This window comes from Amphiura filiformis, chromosome 2 (genome assembly GCF_039555335.1).
Source record: "Amphiura filiformis chromosome 2, Afil_fr2py, whole genome shotgun sequence".
NCBI lineage: Eukaryota > Metazoa > Echinodermata > Ophiuroidea > Amphilepidida > Amphiuridae > Amphiura > Amphiura filiformis.
Window position 1 is genome coordinate 51,820,062 of NC_092629.1, and position 22,537 is coordinate 51,842,598.

The following is a 22,537-nucleotide window of genomic DNA, read 5'->3' on the forward strand; positions in this document are numbered from 1 at the left end:
TGAACGATTGAAAGAAATAATGAATGAAGATGAACGATTGAAAGAAATAATGAATAAAGATGAACGATTGAGGAAATAATGAATAAAGATGAACGATTGAAAGAAATAATGAATGAAGATGAACGATTGAAAGAAATAATGAATAAAGATGAACAATTGAAAGAAGTAATGAATAAAGATGAACAATTGAAGGAAATAATGAATAAAGATGAAGGATTGAAGGAAATAATGAATAAAGATGAACGATTGAAAGAAATAATGAATAAAGATGAACAATTGAAGGAAATAATAAATAAAGATGAACGATTGAGGAAATAATGAACAAAGATGAACGATTGAAAGAAATAATGAATGAAGATGAACGATTGAAGGAAATAATGAATAAAGAAGAACGATTGAAAGAAATAATGAATAAAGATGAACGATTGAAAGAAATAATGAAAGTAGATGAACGATTGAAAGAAATAATGAATAAAGATGAACGATTGAAAGAAATAATGAATGAAGATGAACGATTGAAAGAAATAATGAATAAAGATGAACAATTGAAGGAAATAATGAATAAAGATGAACGATTGAAAGAAATAATGAATATAGATGAACGATTGAAAGAAATAATGAATAAAGACGAACGATTGAAAGAAATAATGAATAAAGATGAACGATTGAAAGAAATAATGAATAAAGATGAACAATTGAAGGAAATAATGAATAAAGATGAAGGATTGAAGGAAATAATGAATAAAGATGAACGATTGAAAGAAATAATGAATAAAGATGAACGATTGAAAGAAATAATGAATAAAGATGAACGACTGAAGGAAATAATGAATAAAGATGAACGATTGAAAGAAATAATGAATGAAGATGAAAGATTGAAGGAAATAATGAATGAAGATGAACGATTGAAAGAAATAATGAATAAAGATGAACGATTGAAAGAAATAATGAATAAAGATAACGATTGAAAGAAATAATGAATGAAGGTGAACGATTGAAAGAAATAATGAATAAAGATGAACAATTGAAGGAAATAATGAATGAAGATGAACGATTGAAAGAAATAATGAACAAAGATGAACGATTGAAAGAAATAATGAATAAAGATGAACGATTGAAAGAAATAATGAATAAAGATGAACGATTGAAAGAAATAATGAATAAAGATGAACGATTGAAAGAAATAATGAACAAAGATGAACGATTGAAAGAAATAATGAACAAAGATGTACGATTGAAAGAAATAATGAATAAAGATGAACGATTGAAAGAAATAATGAATAAAGATGAACGATTGAAAGAAATAATGAACAAAGATGAACGATTGAAAGAAATAATGAATAAAAATGAACGATTGAAAGAAATAATGAATGAAGATGAACGATTGAAAGAAATAATGAACAAAGATGAACGATTGAAAGAAATAATGAACAAAGATGTACGATTGAAAGAAATAATGAATAAAGATGAACGATTGAAAGAAATAATGAATAAAGATGAACGATTGAAAGAAATAATGAACAAAGATGAACGATTGAAAGAAATAATGAATAAAGATGAACGATTGAAAGAAATAATGAACAAAGATGAACGATTGAAAGAAATAATGAATGAAGATGAACGATGGAAAGAAATAATGAATAAAGATGAACGATTGAAAGAAATAATGAATAAAGATGAACGATTGAAAGAAATAATGAATGAAGATGAACGATTGAAAGAAATAATGAATAAAGATGAACGATTGAAAGAAATAATGAATGAAGATGAACGATTGAAAGAAATAATGAACGATTGAAAGAAATAATGAATAAAGATGAACGATTGAAGGAAATAATGAATAAAGATGAACGATTGAAAGAAATAATGAATGAAGATGAACGATTGAAAGAAATAATGAATAAAGATGAACGATTGAAAGAAATAATGAAGATGACCTATTGAACGAAATAATGAATAAAGATGAACGATTGAAGGAAATAATGAATAAACATGAACGATTGAAAGAAATAATGAATAAAGATGAACGATTGAAGGAAATAATGAATAAAGAAATGGTATTTTCCCCGGGGGTATTTTACACTATTTTCGCCCATTATCCGGCTGAAAAGGGCTTTATTCTTACAATGTGCGCGCGTAGCGCGGAAAATTTGTATATTTTACACTATTTTGGCCCTAAATTTTGCTAGAAAAGGGCTCATTGCCCTTTTCTTTTCCTTTGCCCTCCTGATTTTCTCTTTCATTTTTTTTCAGAGGGCACCTTTTCTTTCATTTTTTTTTTCCGGGGGGGGGGGGCACTCTGCCCCACCGCTGGCTACGCTACTGGTATGACGATGCTGATGACTTTCAAAACATACAAATAAGTTGGCGTGTTCGCCTTCACCATGTTCACGTAAACATGGTATGAAAGTCCTGTTCACCATCTGGCTATATAGCTCAGTGACGAGTCAATTGGAGGCATCTAATTAACATCAATTAGTCAATTACAATATCCGCACCCGGACACCTGTCCTTTGTTTTATGCTCTACAAGATTTCCCTGTTAATTTCCACGCATGCCAATCATACCTAGGTAATGCGATTGCAGGTGATGGGTGTGGTAGTACATGAGAGAGTGCACGGGGACAGATCAGGGGGCGTAGATCTGAGATATGGTCAATTGATGTTTAACAGGGATAAGTGGCATCATCGGCATGAGTTATTGGGGATATGGGCTTATCACTATATATCCAGGATACACACATATAATGCCTAACATTGCTGCCTAACACACCCTCCACCTCATGCCCTTCCCATATAGGCCTAATCTTTGAATATCTTTCAAGGGGTATTAATTATAGTTAGAGATCCGTGAGACGCATTTTTTGTCTTTACCGGGGGCATGGGAGAGCAAAGTGAATTATCTGAAGAGACAAAATCAACAAATTTGTTCAAAATTGCGGCAAAAAGGGGAAATTGTCGAAATTTGGGGTTTTTACGGGGCGGGGGAAACTGGGTGGGGGAAAGAGTTCTGACGTGGGCATATCATACTCCCATACACCGCCACTCAACTGTTAGATATTTATTTGAATCATCCTTATAAACGTACCTACGAGTTGTTATAAATATGCCAAAACCCTTTCTTCTTCTTTTTCATGTTAATATAAATCGTGATTAAAAAGAAAGGGGAAAACAAGAACTGTCTTAAAAAAAGACAACTCCATATTATATGAAAATCATATTTCATATTTACCAGGTCAAAATAACCGTCAAATATAGGATATACATCGTTCAATACTATATGACTAAATATGCATGTATTATGCACATCAAAGGCCCTAAGAACTTTATTTGTCATCAGAATTTTTTCATTGAAAAAATACCTAAAATCTATAAATTCAATCCCATATCAACCTGCCATAAGGTTGTGGCGGACCGCGTGTACGTTGTTGATGTGGAGTGACAACTTGTGCGTCAATCGCGGGGATCGTTGGTGAATTGCTCATACATTTAAAGCCGCAACATTAATAGACCATATTGTATAATAATATTAATATATAATCTCAAAAGCATTCATTTCTTAATAAATTTATGTATTACAACGATTTCGCTATATAATATGCAATCGCGCATGCATTTTCTTGATAACACAAATTAAGCAAACAAGCTTGTATACCACCAACAACAGAGTAGCAACAATACGAAATATTGAATCAATGTTTCCTATTTTTGCAAAGAATATGTTGTCAAACAAAACTTTTTGAGCAAACAATGATCATGACGCGACGATGGACGCGATTTCCCTTTAAAACCCTCCTTCTTATATAATTAAACACTTGAGGCCCGTAACAGGCTCCCATCTGAGGATATATTGGGGAAACAAGTTGAATTGATTTGAAATAATTGGTGTGAGTAAAGTTAGAACTGATGTGAGTTCGTCGTTTTATATCCGTTGTACCGTTGCGACAAACGCAGGAGCGTCATTTTTGCAGCAACGTTTATCCCCTCCCCGTGGTTTATTTCCGGGGTGGGGTGGGAGTGCGGCCACATCTCAAGCCCTAAAAATGTATACATTTTAATCATGTAAACAAAGTGGACCTTTCGGGGTCGAATAATCGCACAGAGTGTTTCAAACAGACCCGCCCCCATACAAATGAAAAGTGTTAAAAGCTAATTAACCTAATTATCTCCCCCCTCCCCCTCCAAGGCTATTCGCCTATATAGGACAAAGCTTCGCGAAGAAGAACAAAACCTTTTAAGGCCCCGCGAACAAAGGGTAATCAAAATTTATGATGTGCCCGGTGATGTCCCCCCACCCCCGGTACGTCGCGACCCGTACTTCCCCTGGATATACGGACTTTAACATTATACTGCGTGCATTAATTCCCATATGTCGTGATTGTATATACTTAACAATTTAAAATGAAGTCATTTTTAGATCATAATAGTTGGTACTAATCCTTATTAGATTTTTGGCACATTAATATAGAGCAAGGGCGTACTTAATTAGTAAGTCGTACATATGTTATACTTTATTAACCCGTGATTTCGTTAACTAAAACATACAGCAGAATAGTTTGTATTATGTGTGTAATAACCTCTTCAATACTGACACACTTACACCGAATGGAACTTAGCAAAATAATTTGTTAAAAAAAATCAAAAAATTCAAAAGTGTTAGAAATTATGACTTTATTTGAAATCTATGTGCAAAATGCATTAAAATGAGTACAAACAAGCCTGGTATTGGTTCAGTGGTTCTTGACGCAGACTTTGTAAATTTAACGCTGGTTATTTTTGTAGTGTTGAAACCAAGCATGCAAGTGTTGTACTTGTGCCCATGACTAATCCCGCACCTGTATCGTTGATTTAGATCCAGGTTGCGTCATTTGTTCTGTTAATGTTGGCACCGATTTAATTGTTTTTCATTTGGCAATAACCTTGTCTGTTAATCAACAGAAGGTTTTGCTGATTAGTTTCTTGTTTCTCGTACTCATAATTGTTTCTGATAGCTTTTCCCCTCTTTTCTTTTCTTTTCTTTTCTTTTCTTTTCTTTGCTTTGCTTTTTTCTTTGCTTTTTTCTTTTTTTGACAAGAAACGATTTTTAGTCAAACATGCGATGACATCGACATTGAAACCCACAACGTGCAATGCAGCTCATCAGTTCTTGTATTCCATGCATGAACGACACTTTTCAGAGCCACCAGTAGGCCTATAATAGCACCAGGCATGTCAAGTCTATATATACTAGAAGTACCGTGAGTCAACATGAACTGCAACTCTTTGCCATATGTTTATAGTAGAAACAATAAGAGATACAAATTGCACACACGGAATAATCTGTCGTAGGGTAGGCCTATTCCCAAATTCTACGATTCCCAACATGGCGGTCGGCTGGGAGGTGTTTTTTTCTTCTTTTTTACACAAAAAGATTAATAAAATCATAATTTTATATATGGTGACATAATTATGATGTCTTACTAAACAGTTTGTCAGTTGCAGCATGTCACGCCCACCATGTCTTGTTGAAACCCGTGCTTTTAAAACTACTGCCAAAACAGAACAATAACGCTTCCGACCATATATATACTGTTCTCTATATCGATAAACCCAGAGATAGACCAGTTCCTGAATCTAGAGCCGCCATGAACAGCTCTTTTTAGAGCCATTGCATGGTACAGCGCGGCGCACACAAGAAGTTCGATGTTGTTGAAATCTATACATATTCTAACCTTTACCATATGTGCGGAAGATTTCATCAGTAATGGCATTACTGATGAAATCTTCCGCACGGATGATGAAACGTCTAAAACGTGAATAACTTTCTGGACTTGTACAACATAATCTGATATTTAATTTAATCATATGCAGTCCTGATGAACTTATTCAAATAGTAATAATAATAATAATAATATGTACACTTGTAAAGCGCGCAGATCCGCAATAAACGCTCGTGGCGCATACAGAGCAAAACAAAATATACCAGCAGGAAAAATGGAAACAGTAGTAGGCCTACAATTGTTAAAGTTCGTTAAAAATATTCGGCTATACTTACACCATTTATGCATCGATTAAGCAGTTGCAACATTCCTAACTTGTTTTGCAAAAGTTCATTCTACAAATCGTATACTTTGCAAACTTGCTTAATTTATTGTTGTTAATGAGTTATGTACGTTTTACAAAAGTGTTGTTGTTTCAGCCCTCTTTACACCGTAACTCAAGAACCGCAGCACCTATAAAAGTATATCTGTGATATTTTAATTCTTCGACACACTCGCTATGAATTGAGCGATACAGTCACTACCATTCGTAAGATGCTGTGAACTACCCAATCACAGTTTAAAATAATTAATAACCTTAATATTGGTAAGATGTTACATTATTTTTCATGTCAACAATTTGTGCTATACTAATTTATTTATGTACGACGCGATGAAAACATTTAAGTAAAAACTATAGCGCAAAATATGAACCCCAACATTGTGTGTATGTCACTTGAAACAATCAATGTAGGAAAAAAGAGTCAAATGCGTTTTACTCGATTTATAAAATTGCGAAACAAAAAATATATTCAATTAGTAATGTAAAACAAGTGAAGCCATATTTGGCCTAATTCTGGGCTTATAAGCTTAACATGGTAGCCAGGTTTATAATCCGGTGCACACGGTGTACAGGAAGTATTTAACAGTAAACGTTCAAACAAAATTATCCAACATTGTTTTACTTAGAAAAATATCATGGCACTGTTTTAGATTCAGCATGAAATTCAATTGAGGTTGTTGTTGGCGACCGCTAAACAATGCGTATTAATGTTGAATTACCATATAATTCAAATCAAGGTATATAAGTCTATGTTCTGTAAAATGTATGGCAAGCCAATCATGCAATAACTGCAAAATGCAGAATTGGGCATATTTTTAACATACATCTTGAAAAATGGAATGGATCGGACTATATAAAAGGAATAGGTGAAAAGAGGGAAAGAGAAAGGAAGGATGCATGTGGGGAAAGGGAAAAAGAAAGAACGAGGGAAACTAAAAGAACTTTTCTTTTGACAATATGAAAGAAAAAAGAGAGAGAGAAAGAAAGTGAAAAAAGAAGAAAGAAAGAAAGAAAGGAAGAAAGAAAGTGAAGAAAGAAAGAAAGAAAGAAAGAAAGAAAGAAAGAAAGAAAGAAAGAAAGAAAGAACCCAGACAGAAAGATGAATGAATGAATGATGAATGAATAAATGAAATGATTAATACACGAATGATCAAACGAAAAATAAAGAATATATGAATAAATGATAAATGAAGCAAGAGTTGGCCCCTTGATAGGTAGCAGGCCTTATAACAACAAAATAATGATAATGACAATCATTCAACAAAATCAATAAAAGGATTGAATGAACTTTAAAAAAAAAATTGAATACACAATAACAGTTTAAGTACATATAAATACATCATGAATAAATATAGGCTAACATTATAGCTTTAATTTGATCATGTTGTTAGCGACAGGTTGCAAGTATTTGGCAGGTTACAGCAGGTACCATACACTTTGCACCTTAATAATCTCATCCCAGAGGTATAGGTCAATGACCCCCTATGTAGAACCAAAGCTAAAACTTTGACCTCAAGTGCTGAATATGAGTTTTTGTACTCAATACATTCAAAGGTCATTCTGACTATGTACAAATCAATTGGGGTTATGCAACTTTGTCCTGTGGATGAGAATGCTTGCGATCCAAGTGATACATTTCCTCTTCATGTTGATAAACCTGCAACCACAAAGCCCACTCTGTATAAAAGTAGGCCTATCACAACTGTATACGATCCTTCTCACAATTTCAACCATATACTTTTCGAACCGCTGAACCAATACTAGGCTTGTTTGTACTCATTTAAATGCATTTTTCATGTATATACCAAATATGTTAATAGCATTTAATAAAGTTAATTTTTTGAATTTTTTTGTATAAATTGATGTTTTTAGCATGACGCGGGTTAATAGGCCTGGAACCGCAAGGCTATATGTGTACAGGAAGTGTTTGAACACTTTACGGCTCAGCAAAAGGAAATCATTTGTATGCTGGTGTGTCAACCTGCCCTACTGGCATGATAGGCTGCATGCACTTTTCAGATGCATGGTTGTCCCAGCCAGAGATGAGTTACAATGACAAAATAACCTTTAGAAACCTTTGTTTCAGTAACATTAACTTATGAAAACTCTGAAATAATTTTAAAAGAATGATAAAAAACAGAAAATTTAATTGAAAAACTATAAATGAAACATATCATTGAATCAAAAGTTTTAATAAGAGCTCTCTATTATTATGTACATGAAATTTACCACAACGCCAATGAGACCATGTGCGCCATTAGGCGAACCTTTACGGTACTCTCAAAAGAGTGAATAAAATGGAAGGAAAGGAATTAAGTAAAATGTACTGCTTTTCATTTTTAGAGTGTTCCCCTCAAAAACAGGTTGTCCTTCGTTCAAACTCCTTGAAAAAGTGGAAATTCACTCTTTTACACTTAGAGAGATGCACATTGAGGGACATAGGCCTACATAAGGATATGAAGCTAGCCGAGGATGAGTCAATGATGGCGTGACATAATGTGCTAAAAGATGTTACTGATAAAGCACCTGGTAAATAGGCTGACAGCTTGTTCAGTGAATTGGACTCGACTTTTGAAGTGACGGGGATGTGCGGGCAGCAGTTCGAAACTAGGGGTCTTTCGGTGAAAGCCTATAGACACCAAAAAGGGGGTCTTTCGGTGAGACCCAAACAAAAAAAAAAAGAGTTTTTTCCCTGAAACTGGGAAAATAAAAAGGCGAGAGGTTTTCAGAAATCAGCGTCCAAACGTTACAAACGGTTTTTAGTTTTGGCCCAAACGTGTTTTAATATAACATTTACATATATACAGGTTATATAAATGTCATGAACACGTTTTTAAAACGTTTTATATTAAAAACACTACAAAAACATTTAAATATTGTCACAAATGTCAACACTTGAGTAACATTTTGATAGAATGTTTTTATGTTTTTGAATGTTATTAAAACGTTTTGGTAATTTCTATACCATTCATATAACCTGACATTTAGACATTTTCTGTAAAACGTTATGTGCTTTCTGAGGATGTGGTATGATTGTAAAAGTGCATCATGCCTTCTAGCAGGCTCCCCGCCCCTCGCTGCTCGGATCCCCCTAGCAGAAATCCTTCTCAAATGAATTACCTATGTAGAGTCACCCCGGAGAGTCACCCAACATTAGTCCGTTTAGAAGGACTATATTCATGCCGCGAGGATAGTCCGTCTTGAAGGACTACATATAGCTGCTGGTTGCACATGATTGGAAAATCCCGTCGAAAGTGCAGTGTGGCAATAGATATAATAACATAGAAACCTGTAACGGTGTATTTCTACACTTTCACTGGTATATAGTGTAAATAATAATATAAAGCAGGTAATGTGTAGAAACAATAGAAGACTAACACCTCCGTGAATCCCACTTACTGTTTCCTGGTTTGTTGCGAAATAAGCGAATTTACAGGGTGTCCCACACACAATCGTATAATGCTTAACCCATCACATAAAGTTATTATACGCAAGTTTTAAAGAATTCGATTTTCCAAATAGATCATGGTCCAGGTGACCTGATATAATTAGGAAAATCGAATTCTTTAAAACTCATGTAGAGATCAAATCACTTTATTATCAAAATACATATAAAACCATTGAACAATAAAGGAATACAATAAGCCCAGGACAGATCGTATAAAAGATCATGCAGGGCGGACAAATACAGTATAACAACATATAAGCACTAGAAATAGCAATATTAAAAGACATAAAAAGATATAAGATTTCAGTATTTATCACATTATGTACTAAGCAAATTGCACTGGTCCCAAGACCTTTCGTCTTTGGCATGGTAAATGACAAAAGAGGCAATGATGGACAATTTGGAAACCTTGTCGCGGAATTCCTTGAAACAAATCGGGGAGTGAACTAAAGAAGTGAATGATTTGAGCCTGTCATCATTATCTTGCGAAATGAAACCTCTCGAGCCAACTTCAACAGGAATGTAAGTAACATCAAAATCATTTTCCTGAATATCAGAAATAAGAGGCGCATACTTATTGAGCTTCAACTGATGGGCCCTGTCAATACCATGCTCAAAGGGAACGGTCAGTTCCACAATCAATAGTTTCCTGAGATTTTTCCAAAGAATTACCAGATCAGGTTTGAGGTTGGTTGGAGAACATTCAGTAGGAATGGTAGTGACACCGGTAAAGCCAGCTTCACCTGGAATGTCATGAAAAATGGTTGCATCCGAATCTTTGAGGCCAGCTCGTGCGACAGATATAAAATATTTCAGAACACTATTATGACGGTAAGTATAACGACCTTGGTCCAGAAAGACTTTACAGTTATTTAGAACACGATTGAGAGTCTCTTTGTTGCAGCAATGTAAACATTTGTTGGAAACAGATTTACCCCACCTAGCAAGGTTGACCCTTGTGTTCAGAGAGTCGCCAAGAGCGTTAACCAAAAATTTGCTGACTCTCGAAGGAAGATTGAAAATGATGCTACGCCAGAGAGTGCAGGAAGATTCCTTGGAAAGGAGATCATAAAAACGTCCTTGCACTGCAAGAGAACGAACATGATTATGCCAAAATTCAGAAATTGAATCGGTCAACGTTTTCTTGGCGGAAGTTTTCTGAATGGTAACCTTGTTTGACTTTTCCCCAACTGCTTTAAATATTTCTTCACTCCTGACAGTCACTGATTTCTTCCGAGTCCATTTTCGCTCTCTATCCAATTTGGAATCAATGCAGTGGTTAACAAGCTCATCACTTCTATTTCTAATTGAAATATGAGTCATCACATGACTCTCAAGATAGAGATCAGAAATGGATCGAATATTGAGCCCATTAGGCATGAAAATAAAGGCAAGGGTGCCGGGTTTTGGAATACCAAACCATTTTTTCAAATGGCGATTGCACATAGCGTCCAGCGCTTGGAGATGAGAAAAGCAGAGATCATTGACTGTCAAATGGTAGCGTAAAGAGGGAAGAAAGTATCTTGTGTAAACTTGAATCTTATATTCGTTGCGAATAACAGAAGTTTCGATATTTTCCAGGGCGGAAGAAATGTTGTCCTTGAGGTATTCAAAAATATCCGAGGAATTGTTGCGAAAAGTAATGAGGGAACCAAGAAATTTGTGAGAATCATTTTCAACGGTTGGGACCTCAACGCCTGCAATGTTGAAAAGAATGGAAGTGGGGGAGCCTGCAGAAAGGGATAACGATCTGCATTTGGAAGGCTTTAATTTGAGACCCATTGAAGAACAATGGTCGGTGATGCGGTTAATGAAACGTTAATGTCGTCCCTTTCAAACATTCATGCAAAAAGAACACGTTCCTTGTAAATGTGACCAACTCCTTATGGAATTACTGACATTTAGCTATAGAGTGTTTTTATTAATGATAATCATCATGATCATGTAATTAATTGATATTAAATGAGAGACCCCATTTTTCTCATTAACATATTGAAATTAGAAGTTCCAAATCGGTATATTTCCGAAGATATCATTAAAATACTGTTGAATTAGTCCCAAACGTGGTATACCACAGTCAAGACTATTCAACAGTTTTTTGATGATTTCTCCGGAATGCCTAATTTCAATATGTTAATGAGAAAAATATGAGCTTTCACCTGATACCAAAATATGCATATTGATAGTGTAAAGTGGGGGTGGGGGGGGGGTGGGGGTGGGGGCTGCCAATCAGGTTACCCACCTTTAATACATGGCCAAAATGTGAATTTTGGCTAAATCTCCCCAGGTCAATTTTGGACCTCTTAGTTGGATGAAGTTTATATTAAACCTTGATTATTTTTAAATTCCCCATAGTTTCACATTTTTTCAAAAATTATTCGCCATCCAAGTGTCACGATAACTTTGGAACACCCTGTACATGTATACCTATAATAATATAATACAAGTATACCTGACGTGAGGAAGTGTCGTGTGTGAGAAGGCTAAAGAATGGCTTTATACACGGAATTTCCGCAATTGTGTCTTTTATATAAGTGATGTCTTAGAAAAACCCTAAACAAAAAACTTGTATAATAGCACGAGACCCCAAGACCGAATTAAAAAGACTATAGTTTGCGTATGACGTTCTGTCAAGCAGACCAAAATGCCGTACTGCGCAGGTCAGCGGCCAATTACGCTCGCGCTTTTGCACTGACGTCATACGCAAACTAGTCTCTGATGTGCTCTCATGTCCCACACAAAATACTGTCAAAACGGTTATACCAGAGCTCTTTATTTTCTCCAATAAATTATGGGGATTATGATTATCTCGTTTTGGTTCAACGTTATGGTGTTCATATGGGTCATTATCACTCATTTTTATAGGTCTACAAGCATACGAAACTATGAAAAAGGTTGGATCATTTGATTCATATATTTCGTTAACTTTTAGCAACATGTATTTTTACACCTTTTTGTTAATGCTTTTTAAATAAATGTAGATATTTATAGCGCTTTATGCCGTAAACAGCCTCAAAGCGCTTTACATTTATTCCGCCGTCATTAGAATATGTCGGAACCACGTTTGCAGCCTACAAGTGGCGCAGGGTCCATCAGTACAACGACTGTGACTACCCCTAACAGCTTCCCATTGCACCTGGGTGGGGTGAGGCAAGCGAGGCAAAGCGCCTAATTGCCCAAGGGCGCAACACGGTGGTGGGACGGGGAATCGAACCCACGCACGTCGAGAAAGCTCTCAGATTATGAGTCCAAGGCCGTAACCACTGAGCCACCGTTTATTGTACATGTATATGCGCTTTGGAGGCTGAATGAATTCAGTATACTAAGTAATGTGCCTAATAAATGTGCTTTATTATTAATTATTGTATGGACCTTTCTTTTTATTATTTTTAAAATCCAATAGGCCTATCATATTGGAGTAATTCACAAGAAAATCTGAAACCGTCCCATTGATAAAAAGCTGCAACTGCTAGGTGACATACACCTATACATGTACCTCTTTTAAAAATATCTATAATCTTAATTTATCACAATTTTAGAAACGCACATGCAAATTCCCATCAATTCATAAACCAAAATTTACGCATTCGTAGCTGTCAGGAATTAGCAAATTACTTTGCTCTCCATTGGGAATCCCGAATTAGATCATTGTATATCGCAATCACTTATTTTACCCATACGATAAACCCACATCTATTTTTAAGCTTTTTATTTTTTCTTTATAATAAAGCTTATAAGCCCAGTTAAAACAATATAATTATTATAACAATTGTTTCGAACTAAAAGTAAATAAGACACCGACCTTCAATCAATATGGAAGATTCACTTTCAAATTCCAAACTAAAATGACGAGTCCGAACGTACGGAAGTAACTAAGGGACATGCGGTTCACTCTATAACTCACGAAGTCAAGATCTTGCGATCACGAATATACCGACTTCTTGTGTTCTCGACTTCAGTAGCGTAGCCAGCGGGGGGGGGGGGCAGGTGGGGCAGAGTGCCCCCTGACAAAAAATGAAAGAAAAAGTGCCCTCTGACAAAAATGAAAGAAAAAAATCAGGAGGGCAAAGGAAAAGAAAAGGGCAAGGAGCCCCTTTTCTAGCAGAATTCAGGACCAAAATAGTGTAAAATACAAAATTTTTTCCGCGCTACGCGCGCACATTGTAACAATAAAGCCCTTTTTAGCCGGATAATGGGCGAAAATAGTGTAAAATACCAGTTTTTACGCGCTACGCGCGCACATCGTCCCAATAAGGCCCTTTTCGGGAAGCTAGAAGACATACAGTCTCTATGTATTGTATGGTGCAACTGCTAATTTTTTCGTCTGTGCCCCCAAAATTTTATTTTGCCCCCCCTGACCAAAAAAGCTGGCTACGCCCCTGCTCGACTTAGCCAGTTTGAAATAAAGAAATGTAGTAAATGTATCAAAGTAAAGAAATAGACAACTCAGGACCTCAAGAACTCAATAAAATCTGTTCAATTCTCACTGGCTAAGTCAAGAAAACAAGAAGTCGGGATTCGTGATCGCAAGATCGTGAGTTGCAAAGTGAACCGCATGGCCCTTAGTTACTTCCGTTCCGTACGAACGTTTTTCCTTGCGCTATATTGTTTCTCCCCTATATTGGTTCTATAAGGAACCTATGGTCATTTAGGCTCGTCCAGAGGAAAAAAACCCGACGGACCCTACTTGGAAAGTCCATCTACCATAGAACCGTGTTTTTTCGTCGCCTAAAATAACCTAATTTAGTAATTTAAGTCTGCATCCGTCTTGGTTTCTTCGCTTGATGAGGTCAAAACAAAAGAATACAAAGGGCGGAAACAATTCATCAATAAACCTATCAAATCTGAATATTACAATTTAAATACAAAACTATAGGCCTACCAATGATTTTATAGTTGAAAAGCTGCTTTCTAAAAACTTTTTTCAGCTCCATCGAGAATCGGTTTATATGCCTTAAAGGGCCATTTTGTACGATTTCTTTCAGAATGATTATTGACATGGTCTGGATGAGGATTGTATTGTACAGTGTGACAGGTGCATGGATCGTGCGACCAATCACGCCTCGATCGAGGCCAAACCTGGCTCGCTTACTCGTGTGCCACTTGTTGTCTCTATAAAGCCCGTTGTACACAGAACAATAGCCCATTTTACAAAAGGTGTATGGGCTATTCAAATTAAAATCCATACACCCCCTGTGGAAGACCTGACTTTAATCACCCACAGAGGGGGTGTAGATTTCAAACAGAGTCACCCATTCAGGTAACCCTTTTGAAATCCACACTCCCGGTGTGGACGATTGAAATTGTGTCTTCCTTAGAGGGTGTATGGATTTCGACTGGGAAAGCACAATTAGCATGGCATATGGACATCTTTACTTAAGGGGTCTTTTTTGTTTTTGCATTTTATAGGTTTCAAGAAGTTAATTCAATTAAGTCGTCACCTGCTGCGTGTGATATTCAAAACACAACTTGCGCGCGTGCCAATTAAAGGTATTGTTATACGCTTGCATAAGTGCAGCTTTTTTGTCTTTCTTTTTTTATTTTATCAAAAAAGGTGTAAGCGAAAAAAGGTATTTTAACTCTCTACGTGTGTGTCGATTGTAGACGACAAGTTTTAAAAAAAAATCAAAAATCAAAAATTTCAGAATTGTAAATTTTGGAATCAGCATGACAAATGCATCATAATGAGTACAAACAAGCCTATTGGTTGCGTGGTTCTTGAGATAGCTCTTGATATTTTGATAGAAAATTGGATCGATAGAGCCCATATTTATTGGTTGAGCTATGAGTTTTTAAATATTGGACGAAAACTCAGTCATAGCGAGACCAATAAATATTGGGCGTAAAGCATCCTATTTTATCATTATTATGTTTTGGATCCAATATTTTCACACACTTGGAATCATCAAAAGATAATAATGAGCAAACTTGGACTTTTTATTTTGAAGCCTGTGCATGGCCACCACACAGGCCACCACACAGTCATAGCGAGACCAATAAATATTGGGCGAAAAGCATCCTATTTTATCATTATTATGTTTTGGATCCAATATTTTAACACACTTGGAATCATCAAAAGATAATAATGAGTAAACTTGGACTTTTTATTTTGAAGCCTGTGGCCACCACACAGGCCACCACACAGTCATAGCGAGACCAATAAATATTGGGCGAAAAGCATCCTATTTTATCATTATTATGTTTTAGATCCAATATTTTCACACACTTGGAATCATCAAAAGATAATAATGAGTAAACTTGGACTTTTATTTTGAAGCCTGTGGCAGTAGCGTAGCCAGCAGGGGCAGGTGGGGCAGAGATGCCCCCTGACAAAAAATGAAAGAAAAAGTGCCCCTCTGACAAAAAATGAAAGAAAAAATCAGGAGGGCAAAGGAAAAGAAAAAGGGCAAGGAGCCCCTTTTCTAGCAGAATTCAGGACCAAAATAGTGTAAAATACAAAATTTTTCGCGCTACGCGCGCACATTATAACAATAAAGCCCTTTTAGCCGGATAATGGGCGAAAATAGTGTAAAATACCAGTTTTTACGCGCTACGCGCGCACATCGTCCCAATAAGGCCCTTTTCGGGAAGCTAGAAGACATACAGTCTCTATGTATTGTATGGTGCAACTGCTAATTTTTTCGTCTGTGCCCCCAAAATTTTATTTTGCCCCCCTGACCAAAAAAGCTGGCTACGCCCCTGGCCTGTGGCCACCACACAGAGCATTAAAAGCAACTTCTTCGTACTGATGTATTATAGTGGTATTGTTATTTTTCAGGAGCAGCTCTGGTTTCAAGGAATTCCGTTGTTTATTTTCGTGACAATTGGCACGTGGCTCTGAGTAAAAACCTAGTGAACTTGAATAAGCTTCTGTTCTGTTGATGAAGCACTTATAGAAGAATAAAAAGAATGGAAATCAGTAAAATATTTATTATAATATAATCAGTTTTTCTCATGATGAATTTGGCAAGGATATTACATTGTATTTACTACATAACAAACTCATTACAACAATTAAATGCATTTTCATTGCATTTTAATAGTAAGTTGTCGCAAAATCTTTACATAGGTAGGAGGGTGATTTTAATTTTTCTTGAAAACTTTGATGAATTGTTTTTTCTCTCAACTTTTGTACCAAATCTATACGTAACAGCATAATACTATTATATTCAAGTTTACCGTTAATCCATTCGTGTTTTTTTAATCTAAAATAGGCCTAACAAAAATGCCCTTTCTCCAAATACGTAGCACTGAATGATAATATTAGATAAGTAAACACAATTCAAAGTATTGAAATATAGTTTCTTTTGTTTTAAATTAACTTTTTTGTTATGACAAGTTTATAGCATGTAATTGGCATAGCATGGAAGAAAACGCCTAAATAAAAAATTAGGCATTTTATATCTCAACTGTGAACATGCCTGCAATGCGGGTGAGGTTTATTACTGGGGTGCGACCCACCCCAAATAAAAAAAATGTCAAAAGGTCTATTTTTATCTGTAAAAACGTTGAAATCGGCCATTTATTCTACTTTTTAGCACCCTCTCATTCATGGGCTCTCACTACAGGGCTGTGTGCCAGTGTGTTCCTTGATTTGGTGGCTCACAGAGGATGTGCATGAAGCCAATTGGGTCTTCTCAGAGCAGGTTCACGATTTTACAAGTACAATGATAGGAACAACAACTTGTTGCGTTGATAGGAAAACCTAGTGACCCATGCAAACAATATAATAGACCTAATTTAATAACAATGACTTTGTATTTTTCAACTTTGTTCAGACAAGTGACAGATGGGAGTTGTCTGTTTTTCATACTTGCTTTGTTATCTGTGGTTATACGATATTACATGCTCAACATTGATAATTGACAATAAGCCACTAAATAGGTAAATTCGAAGTACCGCACCTTGCCTATATTTTAATACAACAATTTGTATATAAGTTTAAATTATCGATAAACTTCTAATTTAAATTCTCGACCGAAGTCTGCAAAGGAATGGAAGTTTTTTTTCTTTCTTTCTTTCTTTCTTTCTTTCTTTCTTTCTTTCTTTCTTTCTTTCTTTCTTTCTTTCTTTCTTTCTTTCTTTCTTTCTTTCTTTCTTTCTTTCTTTCTTTCTTTCTTTCTTTCTTTCTTTCTTTCCGACCGTCCTTACTTTCTTCGCTTTCATATCACTGTCTTTCTCAGTTTCGCATTTTAGAGGATTTTTAGATTCAACAAAGCAACTAATGTTCGATGGTGAGGTTGGTGAAAATTTAAATGTTTTAATTTTTTTGTCGTCACAAATAATCCAAAACTTATTTATATCAATTGCTTCTGTTGAAGCCATTCCCCAAATGTTTGTTTTTCCCCATTACCACACATACCACATAGCGGATATAAGTATTAAAAACAAAACCTCTCAAATCGTACCCTCCATATATTAATTGTTCTTAATTACCAAAACTCATAAAACCCTCGAATTAAACTATAGCCTATATATCTCTATGAATGAACGAACACGAAAAGGCGGGTATTTTTAATAATAAAAAGACAAAAAGGCAAAAAATAATCTTGAAATAATCGTATGGCAATTTTATCCGTTAATTTGCCCACCTTGGGGGCATATGGAAAAGACCTGCTGCAAGTGGCTTTGTATTTTAATGATAATACCTATTCATACACAAAGCGTCTTGAGCTATTGTTTTCGCCACGCGACTCGTCTATTGTTTTGGTCGCGTGCCGTTCCCGCGATATAGTTGAGGTGTATGCATTGTTAAGCATTGTTATGATCTGCAGCGAGAATGCGCGGGAATTTATGTCACCTTGCGGTTGCATTATGTTTGTTCATTGGATATTTGACGGGTCGGGTGGGGCATTTCGCATTCAGAAACTTTTTTCCAGCTTTATTTATAATTTACTATTCGGGAGTTACAATATGATGCTAATTTTAATATTATTTTTAAGATTCGCAAATAATAAACAAGCTAAAAAGTAACATTTGTTGTTAAATGTGCGCTATAAAGCAGCCGACCATTGTCAACCGCAATCTTTAATTTTGAAATTTAGTCAAAGAATCTAAATCAAATACGCAGATTTTGGAGAAAATACAAAAAGACATTTGTTTCCTCAGTTTGTTTGGAACACATTATAGAAAAAGTTTACTTTTTTATTTTCAAATCAAGACACTCTATGCAAAGATTTTTTTTTTTTTTTGATATTGGCCTGATTTTTCGAATTATTGTCCAAATAAAGCCAAAAAATTATTTTTTGGCTAAATCTCCGAGGTAAAATTTATAGTAAAGCGTGATTCTTCTTCATTACTGTAAACAGTAAAACCCCCACTATATTATATTCACCGATTTTCTAAAATAATTTTCCATCCAGCGTTATTAAAGATCGTTTTATGACAACCTGTATACTACATGACTTTAGGAAAAATGGGTCCTGGCTTTTCGACAGTTGCTAAGGTAACCGTGTCGCCATGCAAATGAGCCATGACAACAAAGGAGGTAAAAACAGGTGAATTGGGTTTGGCTGAAAAATGAGCGATGGAAATGAAATAATTTGGTAACAATAAATGATCAGTCGCTTTGTTGTTTTTAAGGCAGACTTTAACTGATGCGACCACCTGTTGTAGATGACCATTTCGCTCACCCCCACCTTTCTCTATCCCCTCCCTGTCGTTTATTTATAGTAATTTTGATCAGCCTAAAAAAATGTTTGATTGGCATAATCCGACCTGCCCTAAAATTAGGCCCGACCCTAGACTTTTTTGTTTAAAAAAATAAATATAAAAAATATATAAATGTAAATAATAAATTGAATAAAAAAGAAGAAAGGAAAATGTTCCAAGGTCTTTAAAAGTTTTTAAACAACAACAACAACAACAACAACAACAACAAACCAAGAAAATAAAAAACAAACCACATAAAACAACAGCAAAATATTGGTTACACAAATTGTTGTAGTCAGAACAATTTTGACAGATAAATAAAACCATTATCATGTGATTATCATGATGCTGTATTGTTACTATTATTATTAATATTAGTGTTATAATTTCTTATTTATTATTATTATTATCATCATCATTATCATCATCATCATCATCATCATCATCATCATCATCATCATCATCATCATCATCATCATCATCATCATCATCATCATCATCATCATCATCATCATCATCATTTATGCTATAAATATAACAAACATTATTGATGTTAACAAATTTATATCTATACATAAACTAAATAGCAGTTACCTGTGCAAAATAATCTCATCATCATCATCATCATCATCATCATCATCATCATCATCATCATCATCATCATCATCATCATCATCATCATCATTTATGCTATAAATATAAATAAACAAACGGCGATGTTTACAAATTTTATATCTATAAATTAACTTACCTGTGCAAAATAATCTTTAAAACCCAAACATCAAAACATCATCATCATCATCATCACCGGGCATCATCATTTAGGTTATAAAATATAAATAAACAAACATTGAAGTTAAAAAAATCTATAAATAAACTAAAAAGCAGGTACCTGTGCAAAATAATCTTTAAAACCCAAACATCAAAACAAGAAATATAAATCCATTGTTACCATCAACCAAAACAAATCTAAAGGTTACCAAAAGGTTTGCTTTTGTTCACACGCACTAGCGAAGCGCGGGATTGTGACAGGGCAGAGGTCCTTTCTTCTTATACTCTGTGCAGGTGCGTATACAGGTTATTCGTAGCTTTAATAGCTGCCCTATGCTGAATATCATATGCAACAAAAATTAAACGATCTATAATCTAAATCAGTCCTAAGTTGGCAGTAATGATAAATAAAAATTCCTTTAAAAAAGGAATGTGGCGCCCAATGTGAGCTGGACGGGATATGGTGAATTCCATGGTGATTCGATTTGGTATTATAATGATTTTTTAGGGAAGAGTAGAAGATGATCAAATACGAGAGAAATGCTTCATGGAATGAAGCTTTCGTGTCAATTTGCGATTATGTGGGGTCGGAGTTCTGTTTTGGGAGCCTATTGTAGTGAGGATATTGCTTTGGATATTGAATATTGTTGAATTTCGTTATGCAGGGCCTAGGGTATAACTAGAAGACACAAATAAGTAAGCTTCCCCCTAGTCATCTATACTCTCATTCTTGTCACACGACGAATTTCGACAAAGTCATGTAAACGTAATTTCGTTTTTCACCCGACCTCCGTCCAGCATGTCCAGAAATAATCCTGAAATGTTGAAAACTTGGGGTCGGCGCACTCATGCCAGTTTATCCTAAGGTATAGGCCTACTCTGTGTCTTTTGTAGCCAACCATGTGGCTAAGAGAGGCTAGGAAATACTTAAACTAATACAAAACAATCATACCCTCCTTTCATATCAAACAATACCAAGAAATTGACAGGCCTGTTAAATCAAGGGTAAGATCGATCGTTATTCTTCATGAAACGGGCACAGCCCATTTTTATGTTATTAATTCTGCTAAAAATTAATTAATAAATAACAAAATTACGTCATAGAACTCTATTTTAAACAGACAAAATAGCCAGTGGGGTTTCTTTCACTTAACCTTGCTAGGAACCCTTCCCAGCAGTTAGGCATTACAATGAATATTATTTTTGCAAATACACTTCTGACCTTCAACACAGTCATGTCTTCCGAATTTATTCCTTTCTCTGCTGACCAGAACTGATTTTCGTTAATTAATGTTTTTTATCAGAGATAGTCACCACAAAGATACTGAGCTTCTAATATCTTTGGTCACAATCAGTTAGCAGTCGATTCAAGCACATAAAGTCATAAACCAATTAGTGATTTCATGATTGGTATTGGTTGTGTTGGTCAACTATAATTAATTGGTGTTGGTTTAAGGATTAGGTGCACCGCATGCAATCACTATGGACCACAATGGCCTCATCCAGTGGCATATTATCAATAACCTCAATTAAACAATCATAGTGCAAAATTTGACCTTAAGTTGCAAAGTATGAGTTTTTGTACTCACATTTTCAAAGGTCATTCAATGAATGCACACATGTATTGGGGTTAAAGAACTGTGCCCTGATAGATGAGCATGTTGTAGATTCTTCACACTGTAAACAACTAGTTCATGTGCAAACATGTTCAAAACATACATAATTAGAATGGTCAAATGTCACCGTCTATCGGGTTCTAAGAGGCGGTAAACTGGTTTAAACCATACAAAGGTCACGGGTTATTTGGTGTTTTTATAAGTCCATTAATTTTGTATTTTAAACAAAGAATATACACACATCATTTTATCCCGTGCATATCAGAAAACAATAATAAAATAAAATCCTAGCATATTGTGATTTTATTTCTGAGCTGGGCATAATTTTAGCAAAACAATTAAGGAGTAAATCTAGCAAGAGTGAAATTAGAAGCTATTCACAAAGTACATGCCTATATGTGGCCCCTCCGTAGAGGGCGCCACAAAAAGGAGCCAAAAGTAATTAAAACATTAGAATATGGGCCAAAGTTGGCAGTAACGCTATTGACATAATAGGCAAAAAACAAGAAGCCAAAAACAATATAATTTCTACAAGAATAAAAAAATAAATAAATAAAACCAAACAACAACAAACACAAACAAAACAAAGCAAAGCAAAGCAAAGCAAAGCAAAGCAAAGCAAAGCAAAGCAAAGCAAAGCAAAGCAAAACAAATAAAACAAAACAAAACAAAAACAAAACAAGAAAAACAAAAACGTAAGAATAATTACCAAGTATGCCAAGCTGGACTTTTAAAGCTGGATTTTAAAACATCAGTAAGCTTAAGTACTTTGCAAGTTAGTGGTACTACATTTGAATAAATAAATTACAAAATAAATAAATAAATAAAAAATATGATAAATAAATAAATAAATAAATAACTAAAATATAAATAAGAAACTTAAGATCCATTCACAGTTAAATAAATAACGTGAATAAATAAATAATAAAGAATAAATACAAAAAATAAATTATAAATTATAAATAATAAAT